Here is a 24,771-nt window from a genome sequence, read left to right as displayed (position 1 = left end):
ACAGAATCTAGTATGAAATAGAAGGACTATGATCTGATTTTAACAGAATCTAGTATGAAATAGAAGGACTATGATCTGATCTTAACATAATCTAGTATGAAATAGAAGGACTATGATCTGATCTTAACAGAATCTAGTATGAAATATAAGAACTATGATCTGATCTTAACAGAATCTAGTATGAAATAGAAGGACTATGATCTGATCTCAACAGAATCTAGTATGAAATAGAAGGACTATGATCTGATCTTAACAGAATCTAGTATGAAATAGAAGGACTATGATCTGATCTTAACAGAATCTAGTATGAAATAGAACGACTATGATCTGATCTCAACAAAATCTTGCATGAAATAGAAGGACAATGATCTGATCTTGACAGATTTGTTGGTACAAATGTAAACTTAACTTTCTATTCAAACGGTTTTTATAAAATAACACATTCATTAATGAACAAAGGGTACCGTTAACCGTATGTGTGCCTTTTTTTATACAAATTACTTTATAACAAATGAACTCCGTACTTATGAAACTAAACTTAGAAACTCATGAAACTTAGAACAACTACAAAATTTTCCAACTAAGAAAGTAAATCGTTGTAGAAAAACAAGCAAACTTAACCATGTGCGATGCCTGTTACGAAGAACTTCAACTGTGTTTAGTTTATTACCTATTTCACACGTCTTTATCCATACGTAGTATTTATTATTGGCTTCTTTAACCATGTATGTATCGTAGATATCACAGACAACCATATGTAGTAGCTATTACGTGTATCTTTAACCAAGTATATTTTCTATTACTGGTTATTTTAACCATGTGTACTACCTACTACGGAAAACCTTAACCATGTATATTATCCATTACGGACAACTTTAACATTGTGCAGTAGCTATAATGGACAATTTAACCATGTGTAGTTTCTATTACAGAGAACTTTAACCATGTGTAGTTTCTATTACAGAGAACTTTAACCATGCGTAGTACCCATACCGACATTTTAACCACGTATAGTAGCTATTAAAGACATCTTTAACCATGTGCAATACTTATTACGAATAACATTTAACATGTGCACTAGCTACTACGGAAAACTTAACCAAGGATATTGCGTATTACTGACAACTTTAACCATGTTAACCAGTATATCTCTGTTGAAAAAAGGATGATATGAGTTTTAGTATTTCTTGATGTCATGTATAACTCATGTCTTTAAAACACTGACATTGGAACAACAACTAGAGCAATATTACAATACTTATAGTGAACTATACTTATTGTATTGAATGTGATCATCGTACTGATTTTGTAACAACAACTAGAGCAATATTACAATACTTATAGTGAACTATACTTATTGTATTGAATGTGATCATCGTACTGATTTTGTAACAACAACTAGAGTAATATTACAATACTTAGAGTAAACTATACATATTGTATTAAATATGATACATCATACTGACTTTCTAACAGTAACTAGAGTAATATTACAATACTTATAGGGAACTATACTTATTGTATTAAATGTGATCATCGTTCTGACTTTGTAACAGTAACTAGAGTAATATTACAATACTTATAGTGAACGATACTTATTGTATTATATGTGATACATCATACTGACTTTGTAACAACAACCAGAGTAATATTACAATACTTATAGTAAACTATACTTATTGTATTGAATGTGATCATCGTACTGACTTTGTAACAACTAGAGTAATATTACAATACTTATTGTATTAAATGTGATACATCGTACCGACTTTGTAACAACAACTAGAGTAATATTACAATACTTATAGTAAACTATACTTATTGTATTGAATGTGATACATCATATTGAATTTGCAACAACAACTAGAGTAATATTACAATACCTAGAGTGAACTATACTTATTATATTAAATGTGATACATCATTCTGACTTTGTAACAGTAACTAGAGTAATATTACAATACTTATAGTGAACTATACTTATTGTATTGAATGTGATACATCTTACTGACTTTGTAACAATCACTAGAGTAATATTACAATACCTATAGTAAACTATACTTATTGTATTGAATGTGATACATCATACTGACTTTGTAACAATAATTATAGTAATATTACAATACCTATAGTGAACTATACTTATTGTATTGAATGTGACACATCATACTGACTTCGTAACAATAATTATAGTTATATTACAATACCTATAGTGAACTATAATTATTGTATTAAATGTGATACATCATACTGACTTTGTAACAACAACGAGAGTAATATTACAATACTTATTGTGAACTATACTTATTGTATTAAATGTGATACATCACTTTGACTTTGTAACAACAACTAGAGTAATATTACAATACTTATAGTGAACTATACTTATTGTATTAAAAGTGATACATCATACTGACTTTGTAACAACAACTATAGTAATATTAAAATACTTATAGTAAACTATACTTATTGTATTGAATGTGATACATCATATTGACTTTCTAACAACAACTATAGTAATATTACAATACTTATAGTGAACTATACTTATTGTATTAAATGTGATACATTGTACTGACTTTGTAACAACAACTAGAGTAATGTTACAATACTTATAGTAAACGATAGTTATTGTATTAAATGTGATACATCGTACTGACTTTGTAACAACAACTAGAGTAATATTACAATATTTATAGTAAACTGTACTTATTGTATTGAATGTGATACATCAAACTGACTTCGTAACAATAACTAGAGTAATATTATAATACTTATAGTAAACTATACTTATTGTATTGAATGTGATACATCATCCTGACTTTGTAACAATAATTATGGTAATATTACAATACCTATAGTGAACTATACAACTAGAGTAATATTACAATACTTATAGTAAATTATACTTATTGTATTAAATGTGGTACATCATACTGATTTTGTAACAACAACTAGAGTAATGTTACAATACTTATAGTAAACTATACTTATTGTATTAAATGTGATACATCATACTGACTTTGTAACAACAACGAGAGTAATATTACAATACTTATTGTGAACTATACTTATTGTATTAAATGGGACACATCACTTTCACTTTGTAACAACAACTAGAGTAATATTACAATACTTATAGTGAACTATACTTATTGTATTAATTGTGATACATTGTACTGACTTTGTAACAACAACTAGAGTAATGTTACAATACTTATAGTAAACGATACTTATTGTATTAAATGTGATACATCATACTGACTTTGTAACAACAACCAGAGTAATATTACAATACTTATAGTAAACTATACTTATTGTATTGAATGTGATCATCGTACTGACTTTGTAACAACTAGAGTAATATTACAATACTTATTGTATTAAATGCGATACATCGTACCGACTTTGTAACAACAACTAGAGTAATATTACAATACTTATAGTAAACTATACTTATTGAATTGAATGTGATACATCATATTGAATTTGAAACAACAACTAGAGTAATATTACAATACCTATAGTGAACTATACTTATTATATTAAATGTGATACATCATTCTGACTTTGTAACAGTAACTAGAGTAATATTACAATACTTATAATAAACGATACTTATTGTATTAAATGTGATACATCGTACTGACTTTGTAACAACAACTATAGTAATATTACAATATTTATAGTAAACTGTACATATTGTATTGAATGTGATACATCAAACTGACTTCGTAACAATAACTAGAGTAATATTACAATACTTATAGTAAACTATACTTATTGTATTGAATGTGATACATCATCCTGACTTTGTAACAATAATTATAGTAATAATTACAATACCTATAGTGAACTATACAACGAGAGTAATATTACAATACTTATTGTGAACTATACTTATTGTATTAAATGTGACACATCACTTTCACTTTGTAACAACAACTAGAGTAATATTACAATACTTATAGTGAACTATACTTATTGTATTGAATGTGATACATCATCCTGACTTTGTAACAATAATTATAGTAATATTACAATACCTATAGTGAACTATACAACTAGAGTAATATTACAATACTTATAGTAAATTATACTTATTGTATTAAATGTGGTACATCATACTGATTTTGTAACAACAACTAGAGTAATGTTACAATACTTATTGTGAACTATACTTATTGTATTAAATGTGATACATCACTTTGACTTTGTAACAACAACTAGGTAATATTACAATACTTATAGTGAACTATACTTATTGTATTAATTGTGATACCTTGTACTGACTTTGTAACAACAACTAGAGTAATGTTACAATACTTATAGTAAACGATACTTATTGTATTGAATGTGATACATCATATTGAATTTGCAACAACAACTAGAGTAATATTACAATACCTATAGTGAACTATACTTATTGTATTAAATGTGATACATTGTACTGACTTTGTAACAACAACTAGAGTAATATTACAATACTTATAGTAAACTATACTTATTGTATTAAATGTGATACATCATACTGACTTTGTAACAACAACTAGAGTAATATTACAATACTTATAGTAAACTATACTTATTGTATTGAATGTGATACATCGTACTGACTTTGTAACAACTAGAGTAATATTACAATACTTATTGTATTAAATGTGATACATCATTCTGACTTTGTAACAGTAACTAGAGTAATATTACAATACTTATAGTGAACTATACTTATTGTATTGAATGTGATACATCATATTGACTTTGTAACAACAACTAGAGTAATATTACAATACTTATAGTGAACTATACTTATTGTATTAAATGTGATACATTGTACTGACTGTGTAACAACAACTAGAGTAATGTTACAATACTTATAATAAACGATACATATTGTATTAAATGTGATACATCGTACTGACTTTGTAACAACAACTATAATAATATTACAATATTTATAGTAAACTGTACATATTGTATTGAATGTGATACATCAAACTGACTTCGTAACAATAACTAGAGTAATATTACAATACTTATAGTAAACTATACTTATTGTATTGAATGTGATACATCATCCTGACTTTGTAACAATAATTATAGTAATAATTACAATACCTATAGTGAACTATACAACGAGAGTAATATTACAATACTTATTGTGAACTATACTTATTGTATTAAATGTGACACATCACTTTCACTTTGTAACAACAACTAGAGTAATATTACAATACTTATAGTGAACTATACTTATTGTATTGAATGTGATACATGATCCTGACTTTGTAACAATAATTATAGTAATATTACAATACCTATAGTGAACTATACAACTAGAGTAATATTACAATACTTATAGTAAATTATACTTATTGTATTAAATGTGGTACATCATACTGATTTTGTAACAACAACTAGAGTAATGTTACAATACTTATAGTAAACTATACTTATTGTATTAAATGTGATACATCATACTGACTTTGTAACAAGAACGAGAGTAATATTACAATACTTATTGTGAACTATACTTATTGTATTAAATGTGACACATCACTTTCACTTTGTAACAACAACTAGAGTAATATTACAATACTTATAGTGAACTATACTTATTGTATTAAATGTGATACATTGTACTGACTTTGTAACAACAACTAGAGTAATGTTACAATACTTATAGTAAACGATACTTATTGTATTGAATGTGATACATCATATTGAATTTGCAACAACAACTAGAGTAATATTACAATACCTATAGTGAACTATACTTATTGTATTAAATGTGATACATTGTATTGACTTTGTAACAACAACTAGAGTAATGTTACAATACTTATAGTAAACGATACTTATTGTATTAAATGTGATACATCGTACTGACTTTGTAACAACAACTAGAGTAATATTACAATATTTATAGTAAACTGTACATATTGTATTGAATGTGATACATCAAACTGACTTCGTAACAATAACTAGAGTAATATTACAATACTTATAGTAAACTATACTTATTGTATTGAATGTGATACATCATCCTGACTTTGAAACAATAATTATATTAATATTACAATACCTATAGTGAACTATACAACTAGAGTAATATTACAATACTTATAGTAAATTATACTTTTTGTATTAAATGTGGTACATAATACTGATTTTGTAACAATAACTAGAGTAATGTTACAATACTTATAGTAAACTATACTTATTGTATTAAATGTGATACATCATACTGACTTTGTAACAACAACGAGAGTAATATTACAATACTTATTGTGAACTATACTTATTGTATTAAATGTGACACATCACTTTCACTTTGTAACAACAACTAGAGTAATATTACAATACTTATAGTGAACTATACTTATTGTATTGAATGTGATACATCATCTTGACTTTGTAACAATAATTATAGTAATATTACAATACCTATAGTGAACTATGCAACTAGAGTAATATTACAATACTTATAGTAAATTATACTTATTGTATTAAATGTGGTACATCATACTGATTTTGTAACAACAACTAGAGTAATATTACAATACTTATAGTAAACTATACTTATTGTATTAAATGTGATACATCATACTGACTTTGTAACAACAACGAGAGTAATATTACAATACTTATTGTGAACTATACTTATTGTATTAAATGTGATACATCACTTTCACTTTGTAACAACAACTAGAGTAATATTACAATACTTATAGTGAACTATACTTATTGTATTAAATGTGATACATTGTACTGACTTTGTAACAACAACTAGAGTAATGTTACAATACTTATAGTAAACTATACTTATTGTATTAAATGTGATACATCATATTGACTTTGTAACAACAACTAGAGTAATATTACAATACTTATAGTGAACTATACTTATTGTATTAAATGTGATACATTGTATTGACTTTGTAACAACAACTAGAGTAATGTTACAATACTTATAGTAAACGATACTTATTGTATTAAATGTGATACATCATACTGACTTTGTAACAACAACTAGAGTAATATTACAATATTTATAGTAAACTGTACTTATTGTATTGAATGTGATACATCAAACTGACTTTGTAACAATAACTAGAGTAATATTACAATACTTATAGTAAACTATACTTATTGTATTGAATGTGATACATCATCCTGACTTTGTAACAATAATTATATTAATATTACAATACCTATAGTGAACTATACAACTAGAGTAATATTACAATACTTATAGTAAATTATACTTTTTGTATTAAATGTGGTACATAATACTGATTTTGTAACAATAACTAGAGTAATGTTACAATACTTATAGTAAACTATACTTATTGTATTAAATGTGATACATCATACTGACTTTGTAACAACAACGAGAGTAATATTACAATACTTATTGTGAACTATACTTATTGTATTAAATGTGACACATCACTTTCACTTTGTAACAACAACTAGAGTAATATTACAATACTTATAGTGAACTATACTTATTGTATTAAATGTGATACATTGTACTGACTTTGTAACAACAACTAGAGTAATATTACAATACTTATAGTAAACTATACTTATTGTATTGAATGTGATACATCATATTGACTTTGTAACAACAACTAGAGTAATATTACAATACCTATAGTGAACTATACTTATTGTATTAAATGTGATACATCATACTGACTTTGTAACAACAACTAGAGTAATATTACAATACTTATAGTAAACTATACTTATTGTATTAAATGTGATACATCATACTGACTTTGTAACAACAACGAGAGTAATATTACAATACTTATTATGAACTATACTTATTGTATTAAATGTGACACATCACTTTCACTTTGTAACAACAACTAGAGTAATATTACAATACTTATAGTGAACTATACTTATTGTATTAAATGTGATACATTCATACTGACTTTGCAACAACAACTAGAGTAATATTACAATACTTATAGTAAACTATACTTATTGTATTAAATGTGATACATCATACTGACTTTGTAACAACAACTAGAGTAATATTACAATACTTATAGTAAACTATACTTATTGTATTGAATGTGATCATCGTACTGACTTTGTAACAACTAGAGTAATATTACAATACTTATTGTATTAAATGTGATACATCATTCTGACTTTGTAACAGTAACTAGAGTAATATTACAATACTTATAGTGAACTATACTTATTGTATTGAATGTGATACATCATATTGACTTTGTAACAACAACTAGAGTAATATTACAATACTTATAGTGAACTATACTTATTGTATTAAATGTGATACATTGTACTGACTGTGTAACAACAACTAGAGTAATGTTACAATACTTATAATAAACGATACTTATTGTATTAAATGTGATACATCGTACTGACTTTGTAACAACAACTATAATAATATTACAATATTTATAGTAAACTGTACATATTGTATTGAATGTGATACATCAAACTGACTTCGTAACAATAACTAGAGTAATATTACAATACTTATAGTAAACTATACTTATTGTATTGAATGTGATACATCATCCTGACTTTGTAACAATAATTATAGTAATAATTACAATACCTATAGTGAACTATACAACGAGGTAATATTACAATACTTATTGTGAACTATACTTATTGTATTAAATGTGATACATCACTTTCACTTTGTAACAACAACTAGAGTAATATTACAATACTTATAGTGAACTATACTTATTGTATTGAATGTGATACATGATCCTGACTTTGTAACAATAATTATAGTAATATTACAATACCTATAGTGAACTATACAACTAGAGTAATATTACAATACTTATAGTAAATTATACTTATTGTATTAAATGTGGTACATCATACTGATTTTGTAACAACAACTAGAGTAATATTACAATACTTATAGTAAACTATACTTATTGTATTAAATGTGATACATCATACTGACTTTGTAACAACAACTAGAGTAATATTACAATACTTATAGTGAACTATACTTATTGTATTAAATGTGATACATCACTTTGACTTTGTAACAACAACTAGAGTAATATTACAATACTTATAGTGAACTATACTTATTGTATTAAATGTGATACATTGTACTGACTTTGTAACAACAACTAGAGTAATATTACAATACTTATAGTAAACTATACTTATTGTATTAAATGTGATACATCATACTGACTTTGTAACAACAACTAGAGTAATATTACAATATTTATAGTAAACTGTACATATTGTATTGAATGTGATACATCAAACTGACTTCGTAACAATAACTAGAGTAATATTACAATACTTATAGTAAACTATACTTATTGTATTAAATGTGATACATCATCCTGACTTTGTAACAATAATTATATTAATATTACAATACCTATAATTGAACTATACAACTAGAGTAATATTACAATACTTATAGTAAATTATACTTTTTGTATTAAATGTGATACATCATACTGATTTTGTAACAATAACTAGAGTAATATTACAATACTTATAGTAAACTATACTTATTGTATTAAATGTGATACATCATACTGACTTTGTAACAACAACGAGAGTAATATTACAATACTTATAGTGAACTATACTTATTGTATTAAATGTGATACATCACTTTGACTTTGTAACAACAACTAGAGTAATATTACAATACTTATAGTGAACTATACTTATTGTATTAAATGTGATACATCATCTTGACTTTGTAACAATAATTATAGTAATATTACAATACCTATAGTGAACTATACAACTAGAGTAATATTACAATACTTATAGTAAATTATACTTATTGTATTAAATGTGATACATCATACTGACTTTGTAACAACAACTAGAGTAATATTACAATACTTATAGTGAACTATACTTATTGTATTAAATGTGATACATCATACTGTCTTTGTAACAATAACTAGAGTAATGTTACAATACTTATAGTAAACTATACTTATTGTATTAAATGTGATACATCGTACTGACTTTGTAACAACAACTAGAGTAATATTACAATACTTATAGTAAACTATACTTATTGTATTAAATGTGATACATCATACTGACTTTGTAACAACAACTATAGGAATATTAAAATACTTATAGTAAACTATACTTATTGTATTAAATATATTAAATCCTACTGACTTTGTAACAATAACTATAGTAATATTACAATACTTAGAGTAAACTATACTTATTGTATGGAATGTGATACATCATATTGACTTTGTAACAGTAACTAAAGTAATATTACAACACTTATAGTTAACTGTACTTATTGTATTAAATGTGATACATCATACTGACTTTGTAACAAGAACTATAGTAATATAAGAATACTTATAGTAAACTATACTTATTGTATTAAATGTGATACATCTATTGACTTTGTAACAACAACTAGAGTAATATTACAATACTTATAGTAAACTATACTTATTGCATTAAATGTGATACAACGTACTGACTTTGAAACAACAACTAGAGTAATATTACAATATTTATAGTAAACTATGCTTATTGTATTAAATGTGATACATTATAATGACTTTGTAACAATAACTATAGTAATATTACAATACTTATAGTAAACTATAGTTATTGTATTAAATGTGATAAACCTACTGACTTTGTAACAATAACTAAAGTTTTATTACAATATGTATAGTAAATTATACTTATTGTATTAAATGTGATACATCGTACTGACTTTGTAACAACAACTAGAGTAATATTACAATACTTATAGTAGACTATACTTATTGTATTAAATGTTATACATCGTACTGACTTTGTAACAAGAACTAGAGTAATATTACAATACTTATAGTGAACTATACTTATTGTATTAAATGTGATACATCATATTGACTTTGTAACAACAACTAGAGTAATATTACAATACTTATAGTGAACTATACTTATTGTATTAAATGTGATACATTGTACTGACTTTGTAACAACAACTAGAGTAATGTTACAATACTTATAGTAAACTATACTTATTGTATTGAATGTGATACATCAAACTGACTTCGTAACAAGAACTATAGTAATATTACAATACTTATAGTAAACTATACTTATTGTATTAAATGTGATACATCAAACTGACTTTGTAACAATAACTAGAGTAATATTACAATACTTATAGTAAACTATACTTATTGTATTAAATGTGATACATCATACTGACTTTGTAACAATAATTATAGTAATAATTACAATACCTATAAGTGAACTATACAACGAGAAGTAATATTACAATACTTATTGTGAACTATACTTATTGTATTAAATGTGATACATCACTTTGACTTTGTAACAACAACTAGAGTAATATTACAATACTTATAGTGAACTATACTTATTGTATTGAATGTGATACATCATCCTGACTTTGTAACAATAATTATAGTAATATTACAATACCTATAGTGAACTATACAACTAGAGTAATATTACAATACTTAAAGTAAATTATACTTATTGTATTAAATGTGATACATCATACTGACTTTGTAACAACAACTAGAGTAATATTACAATACTTATAGTAAACTATACTTATTGTATTAAATGTGATACATCATACTGACTTTGTAACAAGAACGAGAGTAATATTACAATACTTATTGTGAACTATACTTATTGTATTAAATGTGATACATCACTTTGACTTTGTAACAACAACTAGAGTAATATTACAATACTTATAGTAAACTATACTTATTGTATTAAATGTGATACATCATACTGACTTTGTAACAACAACTAGAGTAATATTACAATACTTATAGTGAACTATACTTATTGTATTAAATGTGATACATCACTTTCACTTTGTAACAACAACTAGAGTAATATTACAATACTTATAGTGAACTATACTTATTGTATTAAATGTGATACATTGTACTGACTTTGTAACAACAACTAGAGTAATGTTACAATACTTATAGTAAACTATACTTATTGTATTAAATGTGATACATCATACTGACTTTGTAACAACAACCAGAGTAATATTACAATACTTATAGTAAACTATACTTATTGTATTAAATGTGATACATCATTACTGACTTTGTAACAACTAGAGTAATATTACAATACTTATTGTATTAAATGTGATACATCATTCTGACTTTGTAACAGTAACTAGAGTAATATTACAATACTTATAGTGAACTATACTTATTGTATTGAATGTGATACATCATATTGACTTTGTAACAACAACTAGAGTAATATTACAATACTTATAGTGAACTATACTTATTGTATTAAATGTGATACATTGTACTGACTTTGTAACAACAACTAGAGTAATATTACAATACTTATAGTAAACTATACTTATTGTATTAAATGTGATACATCATACTGACTTTGTAACAACAACTATAATAATATTACAATACTTATAGTAAACTATACTTATTGTATTAAATGTGATACATCAAACTGACTTTGTAACAATAACTAGAGTAATATTACAATACTTATAGTAAACTATACTTATTGTATTGAATGTGATACATCATCCTGACTTTGTAACAATAATTATAGTAATAATTACAATACCTATAATTGAACTATACAACGAGAGTAATATTACAATACTTATTGTGAACTATACTTATTGTATTAAATGTGACACATCACTTTCACTTTGTAACAACAACTAGAGTAATATTACAATACTTATAGTGAACTATACTTATTGTATTAAATGTGATACATCATCCTGACTTTGTAACAATAATTATAGTAATATTACAATACCTATAATTGAACTATACAACTAGAGTAATATTACAATACTTATAGTAAATTATACTTATTGTATTAAATGTGATACATCATACTGATTTTGTAACAACAACTAGAGTAATATTACAATACTTATAGTAAACTATACTTATTGTATTAAATGTGATACATCATACTGACTTTGTAACAACAACTAGAGTAATATTACAATACTTATAGTGAACTATACTTATTGTATTAAATGTGATACATCACTTTCACTTTGTAACAACAACTAGAGTAATATTACAATACTTATAGTAAACTATACTTATTGTATTAAATGTGATACATCATACTGACTTTGTAACAACAACTAGAGTAATATTACAATACTTATAGTAAACTATACATATTGTATTAAATGTGATACATCAAACTGACTTTGTAACAATAACTAGGTAATATTACAATACTTATAGTAAACTATACTTATTGTATTAAATGTGATACATCATACTGACTTTGTAACAATAATTATATTAATATTACAATACCTATAGTGAACTATACAACTAGAGTAATATTACAATACTTATAGTAAATTATACTTTTTGTATTAAATGTGATACATAATACTGATTTTGTAACAATAACTAGAGTAATGTTACAATACTTATAGTAAACTATACTTATTGTATTAAATGTGATACATCATACTGACTTTGTAACAACAACGAGAGTAATATTACAATACTTATTGTGAACTATACTTATTGTATTAAATGTGACACATCACTTTCACTTTGTAACAACAACTAGAGTAATATTACAATACTTATAGTAAACTATACTTATTGTATTAAATGTGATACATCATCTTGACTTTGTAACAATAATTATAGTAATATTACAATACCTATAGTTGAACTATACAACTAGGTAATATTACAATACTTATAGTAAATTATACTTATTGTATTAAATGTGGTACATCATACTGATTTTGTAACAACAACTAGAGTAATATTACAATACTTATAGTGAACTATACTTATTGTATTAAATGTGATACATCATACTGACTTTGTAACAATAATTATAGTAATATTACAATACCTATAGTGAACTATACTTATTGTATTAAATGTGATACATCATACTGACTTTGTAACAACAACGAGAGAAATATTACAATACTTATAGTGAACTGTATTTATTGTATTAAATGTGATACATCACTTTGACTTTGTAACAACAACTAGAGTAATATTACAATACTTATAGTAAACTATACTTATTGTATTAAATGTGATACATCATACTGACTTTGTAACAATAACTAGAGTAATATTACAATACTTATAGTAAACTATACTTATTGTATTAAATGTGATACATCATACTGACTTTGTAACAACAACTAGAGTAATATTACAATACTTATAGTAAACTATACTTATTGTATTAAATGTGATACATCATACTGACTTTGTAACAACAACTATAGGAATATTAAAATACTTATAGTAAACTATACTTATTGTATTAAATATAATAAATCCTACTGACTTTGTAACAATAACTATAGTAATATTACAATACTTAGAGTAAACTATACTTATTGTATGGAATGTGATACATCATATTGACTTTGTAACAGTAACTAAAGTAATATTACAACACTTATAGTTAACTGTACTTATTGTATTAAATGTGATACACCATACTGACTTTGTAACAAGAACTATAGTAATATAAGAATACTTATAGTAAACTATACTTATTGTATTAAATGTGATACATCTACTGACTTTGTAACAACAACTAGAGTAATATTACAATACTTATAGTAAACTATACTTATTGTATTAAATGTGATACATCATACTGACTTTGTAAATGAACTATAGTAATATTACAATACTTATAGTAAACTATACTTATTGCATTAAATGTGATACAACGAACTGACTTTGAAACAACAACTAGAGTAATATTACAATACTTATAGTAAACTATACTTATTGTATTAAATGTGATACATCATACTGACTTTGTAACAATAACTATAGTAATATTACAATACTTATAGTAAACTATAGTTATTGTATTAAATGTGATAAACCTACTGACTTTGTAACAATAACTAAAGTTTTATTACAATACGTATAGTAAATTATACTTATTGTATTAAATGTGATACATCGTACTGACTTTGTAACAACAACTAGAGTAATATTACAATACTTATAGTAAACTATACTTATTGTATTAAATGTGATACATCGTACTGACTTTGTAACAAGAACTAGAGTAATATTACAATACTTATAGTAAACTATACTTATCGTATTAAATGTGATACATCATACTGACTTTGTCACAACAACTAGAGTAATATTACAATACTTATAGTAAACTATACTTATTGTATTAAATGTGATACATCATACTGACTTTGTAACAACAACTAGAGTAATATTACAATACTTATAGTAAACTATACTTATTGTATTAAATGTGATACATCATACTGACTTTGTAACAATAATTATAGTAATATTACAATACCTATAAGTGAACTATACAACGAGGTAATATTACAATACTTATTGTAAACTATACTTATTGTATTAAATGTGATACATCACTTTGACTTTGTAACAACAACTAGGTAATATTACAATACTTATAGTGAACTATACTTATTGTATTAAATGTGATACATCATACTGACTTTGTAACAATAACTATAGTAATATTACAATACCTATAGTGAACTATACAACTAGAGTAATATTACAATACTTATAGTAAATTATACTTATTGTAATTATTAAATGTGATACATCATACTGACTTTGTAACAACAACTAGAGTAATATTACAATACTTATAGTAAACTATACTTATTGTATTAAATGTGATACATCATACTGACTTTGTAACAACAACTAGAGTAATATTACAATACTTATAGTAAACTATACTTATTGTATTAAATGTGATACATCATTTGACTTTGTAACAACAACTAGGTAATATTACAATACTTATAGTAAACTATACTTATTGTATTAAATGTGATACATCATACTGACTTTGTAACAACAACTAGAGTAATATTACAATACTTATAGTAAACTATACTTATTGTATTAAATGTGATACATCATACTGACTTTGTAACAATAACTAGGTAATATTACAATACTTATAGTAAACTATACTTATTGTATTAAATGTGATACATCATACTGACTTTGTAACAATAATTATATTAATATTACAATACCTATAGTGAACTATACAACTAGGTAATATTACAATACTTATAGTAAATTATACTTATTGTATTAAATGTGATACATCATACTGACTTTGTAACAATAACTAGAGTAATATTACAATACTTATAGTAAACTATACTTATTGTATTAAATGTGATACATCATACTGACTTTGTAACAACAACTAGAGTAATATTACAATACTTATAGTAAACTATACTTATTGTATTAAATGTGATACATCACTTTGACTTTGTAACAACAACTAGAGTAATATTACAATACTTATAGTAAACTATACTTATTGTATTAAATGTGATACATCATCTTGACTTTGTAACAATAATTATAGTAATATTACAATACCTATAAAGTGAACTATACAACTAGAGTAATATTACAATACTTATAGTAAATTATACTTATTGTATTAAATGTGATACATCATACTGACTTTGTAACAACAACTAGAGTAATATTACAATACTTATAGTAAACTATACTTATTGTATTAAATGTGATACATCATACTGACTTTGTAACAATAACTATAGTAATATTACAATACTTATAGTAAACTATACTTATTGTATTAAATGTGATACATCATACTGACTTTGTAACAACAACTAGAGTAATATTACAATACTTATAGTAAACTATACTTATTGTATTAAATGTGATACATCATACTGACTTTGTAACAACAACTAGAGTAATATTACAATACTTATAGTAAACTATACTTATTGTATTAAATGTGATACATCATACTGACTTTGTAACAATAACTAGAGTAATATTACAATACTTATAGTAAACTATACTTATTGTATTAAATGTGATACATCATACTGACTTTGTAACAACAACTAGAGTAATATTACAATACTTATAGTAAACTATACTTATTGTATTAAATGTGATACATCATACTGACTTTGTAACAACAACTATAGTAATATTACAATACTTATAGTAAACTATACTTATTGTATTAAATGTGATTACATCATACTGACTTTGTAACAATAACTATAGTAATATTACAATACTTATAGTAAACTATACTTATTGTATTAAATGTGATACATCATACTGACTTTGTAACAAGTAACTAGAGTAATATTACAATACTTATAGTAAACTATACTTATTGTATTAAATGTGATACATCATACTGACTTTGTAACAACAACTATAGTAATATTACAATACTTATAGTAAACTATACTTATTGTATTAAATGTGATACATCTACTGACTTTGTAACAACAACTAGAGTAATATTACAATACTTATAGTAAACTATACTTATTGTATTAAATGTGATACATCATACTGACTTTGTAACAACAACTATAGTAATATTACAATACTTATAGTAAACTATACTTATTGTATTAAATGTGATACATCATACTGACTTTGTAACAACAACTAGAGTAATATTACAATACTTATAGTAAACTATACTTATTGTATTAAATGTGATACATCATACTGACTTTGTAACAATAACTATAGTAATATTACAATACTTATAGTAAACTATACTTATTGTATTAAATGTGATACATCTACTGACTTTGTAACAATAACTAAAGTAATATTACAATACTTATAGTAAACTATACTTATTGTATTAAATGTGATACATCATACTGACTTTGTAACAACAACTAGAGTAATATTACAATACTTATAGTAAACTATACTTATTGTATTAAATGTGATACATCATACTGACTTTGTAACAACAACTAGAGTAATATTACAATACTTATAGTAAACTATACTTATTGTATTAAATGTGATACATCATACTGACTTTGTAACAACAACTAGAGTAATATTACAATACTTATAGTAAACTATACTTATTGTATTAAATGTGATACATCATACTGACTTTGTAACAACAACTAGAGTAATATTACAATACTTATAGTAAACTATACTTATTGTATTAAATGTGATACATCATACTGACTTTGTAAAACAACTACAGTAATATTACAATACTTATAGTAAACTATACTTATTGTATTAAATGTGATACATCATACTGACTTTGTAACAATAACTAGAGTAATATTACAATACTTATTGTAAACTATACTTATTGTATTAAATGTGATACATCATACTGAGTTTGTAATATCAACTAGAATAATATTACAATACTTATAGTAAACTATACTTATTGTATTAAATGTGATACATCATACTGACTTTGTAACAACAACTAGAGTAATATTACAATACTTATAGTAAACTATACTTATTGTATTAAATGTGATACATCATACTGACTTTGTAACAACAACTATAGGAATATTAAAATACTTATAGTAAACTATACTCATTGTATTAAATATGATACATCCTACTGACTTTGTAACAATAACTATAGTAATATTACAATACCTATAGTAAACTATACTTATTGTATTAAATGTGATACATCATACTGACTTTGTAACAACAACTAGAGTAATATTACAATACTTATAGTAAACTATACTTATTGTATTAAATGTGATACATCATACTGACTTTGTAACAACAACTAGAGTAATATTACAATACTTATAGTAAACTATACTTATTGTATTAAATGTGATACATCTATTGACTTTGCAACAACAACTAGAGTAATATCACAATACTTATAGTAAACTATACTTATCGTATTAAATGTGATACATCATATTGACTTTGTAACAACAACTAGAGTAATATTACAATACTTATAGTAAACTATGCTTATTGTATTAAATGTGATACATCATACTGACTTTGTAACAATAACTATAGTAATATTACAATACTTATAGTAAACTATACTTATTGTATTAAATGTGATACATCATACTGACTTTGTAACAACAACTAGAGTAATATTACAATACTTATAGTAAACTATACTTATTGTATTAAATGTGATACATCATACTGACTTTGTAACAACAACTAGAGTAATATTACAATACTTATAGTAAACTATACTTATTGTATTAAATGTGATACATCATACTGACTTTGTAACAATAACTAGAATAATATTACAATACTATATAGTGAACTATACAACTAGAGTAATATTACAATACTTATAGTAAATTATACTTATTGTATTAAATGTGATACATCGTACTGACTTTGTAACAACAACTAGAGTAATATTACAATACTTATAGTAAACTATACTTATTGTATTAAATGTGATACATCATACTGACTTTGTAACAATAACTATAGTAATATTACAATACTTATAGTAAACTATACTTATTGTATTAAATGTGATACATCATTTGACTTTGTAACAACAACTAGAGTAATATTACAATACTTATAGTAAACTATACTTATTGTATTAAATGTGATACATCATACTGACTTTGTAACAATAACTATGGTAATATTACAATACTTATGGTAAACGATATTTATTGTATTAAATGTGATACATCATACTGACTTTGTAACAACAACTAGAGTAATATTACAATACTTATAGTAAACTATACTTATTGTATTAAATGTGATACATCATACTGACTTTGTAACAACAACTAGAGTAATATTACAATACTTATCTTATAAAATATGATACATCATACTGACTTTGTAACAACAACTAGAGTAATATTACAATACTTATAGTAAACTATACTTATATTAAATGTGATACATCATACTGCTTTGTAACAACAACTATAGTAATATTACAATACTTATAGTAAACTATACTTATTGTATTAAATGTGATACATCATACTGACTTTGTAACAACAACTAGAGTAATATTACAATACCTATAGTAAACTATACTTATTGTAATAAATGTGATACAACGTACTGACTTTGGAACAACAACTAGAGTAATATTACAATATTTATAGTAAACTATACTTATTGTATTAAATGTGATACATCATACTGACTTTGTAACAACAACTAGAGTAATATTACAATACTTATAGTAAACTATACTTATATTAAATGTGATACATCATACTGACTTTGTAACAACAACTAGAGTAATATTACAATATTTATAGTAAACTGTACTTATTGTATTAAATGTGACACAGCATACTGACTTTGTAAGAAGAACTATAGTAATATAAGAATACTTATAGTAAACTATACTTATTGTATTAAATGTGATAAATCATACTGACTTTGTAACAATAACTAGAGTAATATTACAATACTTATAGTAAACTATACTTATTGTATTAAATGTGATACATCATACTGACTTTGTAACAATAACTAGAGTAATATTACAATACTTATAGTAAACTATACTTATTGTATTAAATGTGATACACCATACTGACTTTGTAACAACAACTATAGTATTATTACAATACTTATAGTAAACTATACTTATTGTATTAAATGTGATACATCTATTGACTTTGTAACAAAACTAGGTAATATTACAATACTTATAGTAAACTATACTTATTGTATTAAATGTGATACATCATACTGACTTTGTAAAACAACTATAGTAATATTACAATACTTATAGTAAACTATACTTATTGTATTAAATGTGATACATCATACTGACTTTGTAACAACAACTAGAGTAATATTACAATACTTATAGTAAACTATACTTATTGTATTAAATGTGATACATCATACTGACTTTGTAACAATAACTATAGTAATATTACAATACTTATAGTAAACTATACTTATTGTATTAAATGTGATACATCTACTGACTTTGTAACAATAACTAAAGGTTTTATTACAATACTTATAGTAAACTATACTTATTGTATTAAATGTGATACATCATACTGACTTTGTAACAACAACTAGAGTAATATTACAATACTTATAGTAAACTATACTTATTGTATTAAATGTGATACATCATACTGACTTTGTAACAACAACTAGAGTAATATTACAATACTTATAGTAAACTATACTTATTGTATTAAATGTGATACATCATACTGACTTTGTAACAACAACTAGAGTAATATTACAATACTTATAGTAAACTATACTTATTGTATTAAATGTGATACATCATACTGACTTTGTAACAACAACTAGAGTAATATTACAATACTTATAGTAAACTATACTTATTGTATTAAATGTGATACATCATACTGACTTTGTAACAATAACTAGAGTAATATTACAATACTTATAGTAAACTATACTTATTGTATTAAATGTGAAACATCATAGTGACTTTGTAACAACAACGAGAGTAATATTACAATACTTATCGTATAAAATATGATACATCATACTGACTTTGTAACAACAACTAGAGTAATATTACAATACTTATAGTAAACTATACTTATTGTATTAAATGTGATACATCATACTGACTTTGTAACAACAACTAGAGTAATATTACAATACTTATAGTAAACTATACTTATTGTATTAAATGTGATACATCATACTGACTTTGTAACAATAACTACAGTAATATTACAATACTTATAGTAAATTATACTTATTGTATTAAATGTGATACATCGTAATGACTATGTAACAAACACTAGAGTAATTTTACAATACTTATAGTAAACTATACTTATTGTATTAAATGTGATACATCATACTGACTTTGTAACAACAACTATAGTAATATTACAATACTTATAGTAAACTATACTTATTGTATTAAATGTGATACATCTACTGACTTTGTAACAACAACTAGAGTAATATTACAATACTTATAGTAAACTATACTTATTGTATTAAATGTGATACATCATACTGACTTTGTAACAAAACTAGAGTAATATTACAATACTTATAGTAAACTATACTTATTGTATTAAATGTGATACATCTACTGACTTTGTAACAACAACTAGAGTAATATTACAATACTTATAGTAAACTATACTTATTGTATTAAATGTGATACATCATACTGACTTTGTAACAACAACTAGAGTAATATTACAATACTTATAGTAAACTATACTTATTGTATTAAATGTGATACATCATACTGACTTTGTAACAACAACTAGAGTAATATTACAATACTTATAGTAAACTATACTTATTGTATTAAATGTGATACATCATACTGACTTTGTAACAACAACTATAGTAATATTACAATACTTATAGTAAACTATACTTATTGTATTAAATGTGATACATCATACTGACTTTGTAACAACAACTAGAGTAATATTACAATACTTATAGTAAACTATACTTATTGTATTAAATGTGATACATCATACTGACTTTGTAACAACAACTAGAGTAATATTACAATACTTATAGTAAACTATACTTATTGTATTAAATGTGATACATCATACTGACTTTGTAACAACAACTAGAGTAATATTACAATACTTATAGTAAACTATACTTATTGTATTAAATGTGATACATCATACTGACTTTGTAACAACAACTAGAGTAATATTACAATACTTATAGTAAACTATACTTATTGTATTAAATGTGATTACATCATACTGACTTTGTAACAATAACTATAGTAATATTACAATACTTATAGTAAACTATACTTATTGTATTAAATGTGATACATCATACTGACTTTGTAACAATAACTAGAGTAATATTACAATACTTATAGTTAACTATACTTATTGTATTAAATGTGATACATCATACTGACTTTGTAACAACAACTAGAGTAATATTACAATACTTATAGTAAACTATACTTATTGTATTAAATGTGATACATCTACTGACTTTGTAACAACAACTAGAGTAATATTACAATACTTATAGTAAACTATACTTATTGTATTAAATGTGATACATCATACTGACTTTAACAAATGAACTATAGTAATATTACAATACTTATAGTAAACTATACTTATTGTATTAAATGTGATACATCATACTGACTTTGTAACAACAACTAGGTAATATTACAATACTTATAGTAAACTATACTTATTGTATTAAATGTGATACATCATACTGACTTTGTAACAATAACTATAGTAATATTACAATACTTATAGTAAACTATACTTATTGTATTAAATGTGATACATCATACTGACTTTGTAACAATAACTAGAGTAATATTACAATACTTATAGTAAACTATACTTATTGTATTAAATGTGATACATCATACTGACTTTGTAACAACAACTAGAGTAATATTACAATACTTATAGTAAACTATACTTATTGTATTAAATGTGATACATCGTACTGACTTTGTAACAACAACTAGAATAATATTACAATACTTATAGTAAACTATATTTATTGTATTAAATGTGATACATCATACTGACTTTGTAACAACAACTAGAGTAATATTACAATACTTATAGTAAACTATACTTATCGTATTAAATGTGATACATCATACTGACTTTGTAACAACAACTAGAGTAATATTAAAATACTTATAGTAAACTATACTTATTGTATTAAATGTGATACATCATACTGACTTTGTAACAATAACTAGAGTGATATTACAATACTTATAGTAAATTATACTTATTGTATTAAATGTGATACATCATACTGACTTTGTAACAACAACTAGAGTAATATTACAATACTTATAAATTATAATAAATATGATACATCATACTGACTTTGTAACAACAACTAGAGTAATATTACAATACTTATAGTAAACTATACTTATTGTATTAAATGTGATACATCATACTGACTTTGTAACAACAACTAGAGTAATATTACAATACTTATAGTAAACTATACTTATTGTATTAAATGTGATACATCATACTGACTTTGTAACAATAACTACAGTAATATTACAATACTTATAGTAAACTATACTTATTGTATTAAATGTGATACATCGTACTGACTTTGTAACAAACACTAGAGTAATATTACAATACTTATAGTAAACTATACTTATTGTATTAAATGTGATACATCATACTGACTTTGTAACAATGGAACTATAGTAATATTACAATACTTATAGTAAACTATACTTATTGTATTAAATGTGATACATCTACTGACTTTGTAACAACAACTAGGTAATATTACAATACTTATAGTAAACTATACTTATTGTATTAAATGTGATACATCATACTGACTTTGTAACAACAACTATAGTAATATTACAATACTTATAGTAAACTATACTTATTGTATTAAATGTGATACATCATACTGACTTTGTAACAACAACTAGAGTAATATTACAATACTTATAGTAAACTATACTTATTGTATTAAATGTGATACATCATACTGACTTTGTAACAACAACTAGAGTAATATTACAATACTTATAGTAAACTATACTTATTGTATTAAATGTGATACATCATACTGACTTTGTAACAACAACTAGAGTAATATTACAATACTTATAGTAAACTATTGTATTAAATGTGATACATCATTGACTTTGTACAACAATAACTAGAGTAATATTACAATACTGACTATACTTAAAATGTGATACATTCATACTGACTTTGTAACAATAACTATATTACAATACTTATAGTAAACTATACTTATTGTATTAAATGTGATACATCATACTGACTTTGTAAACAACAACTAGAGTAATATTACAATACTTATAGTAAACTATACTTATTGTATTAAATGTGATACATCATACTGACTTTGTAACAAC

The 24,771-nt window shown here is 24.0% G+C and overlaps 2 protein-coding genes across 2 annotated transcripts in view; one reads left to right on the top strand and one right to left on the bottom strand.

Annotated features, from left to right (window-relative positions):
- Window positions 1-24,771, top strand: part of LOC143241697 (lachesin-like) — a 385,365-nt gene that overhangs the window by 99,414 nt on the left and 261,180 nt on the right. The gene's annotated exons all lie outside the window — the stretch shown is intronic.
- Window positions 1-24,771, bottom strand: part of LOC143241987 (lachesin-like) — a 126,881-nt gene that overhangs the window by 41,077 nt on the left and 61,033 nt on the right. The window lies entirely within an intron of this gene.

This window comes from Tachypleus tridentatus, unplaced genomic scaffold, assembly GCF_004210375.1.
Source record: "Tachypleus tridentatus isolate NWPU-2018 unplaced genomic scaffold, ASM421037v1 Hic_cluster_1, whole genome shotgun sequence".
Lineage (NCBI taxonomy): Eukaryota > Metazoa > Arthropoda > Merostomata > Xiphosura > Limulidae > Tachypleus > Tachypleus tridentatus.
This window is presented reverse-complemented; position numbering and strand designations above follow the sequence as displayed.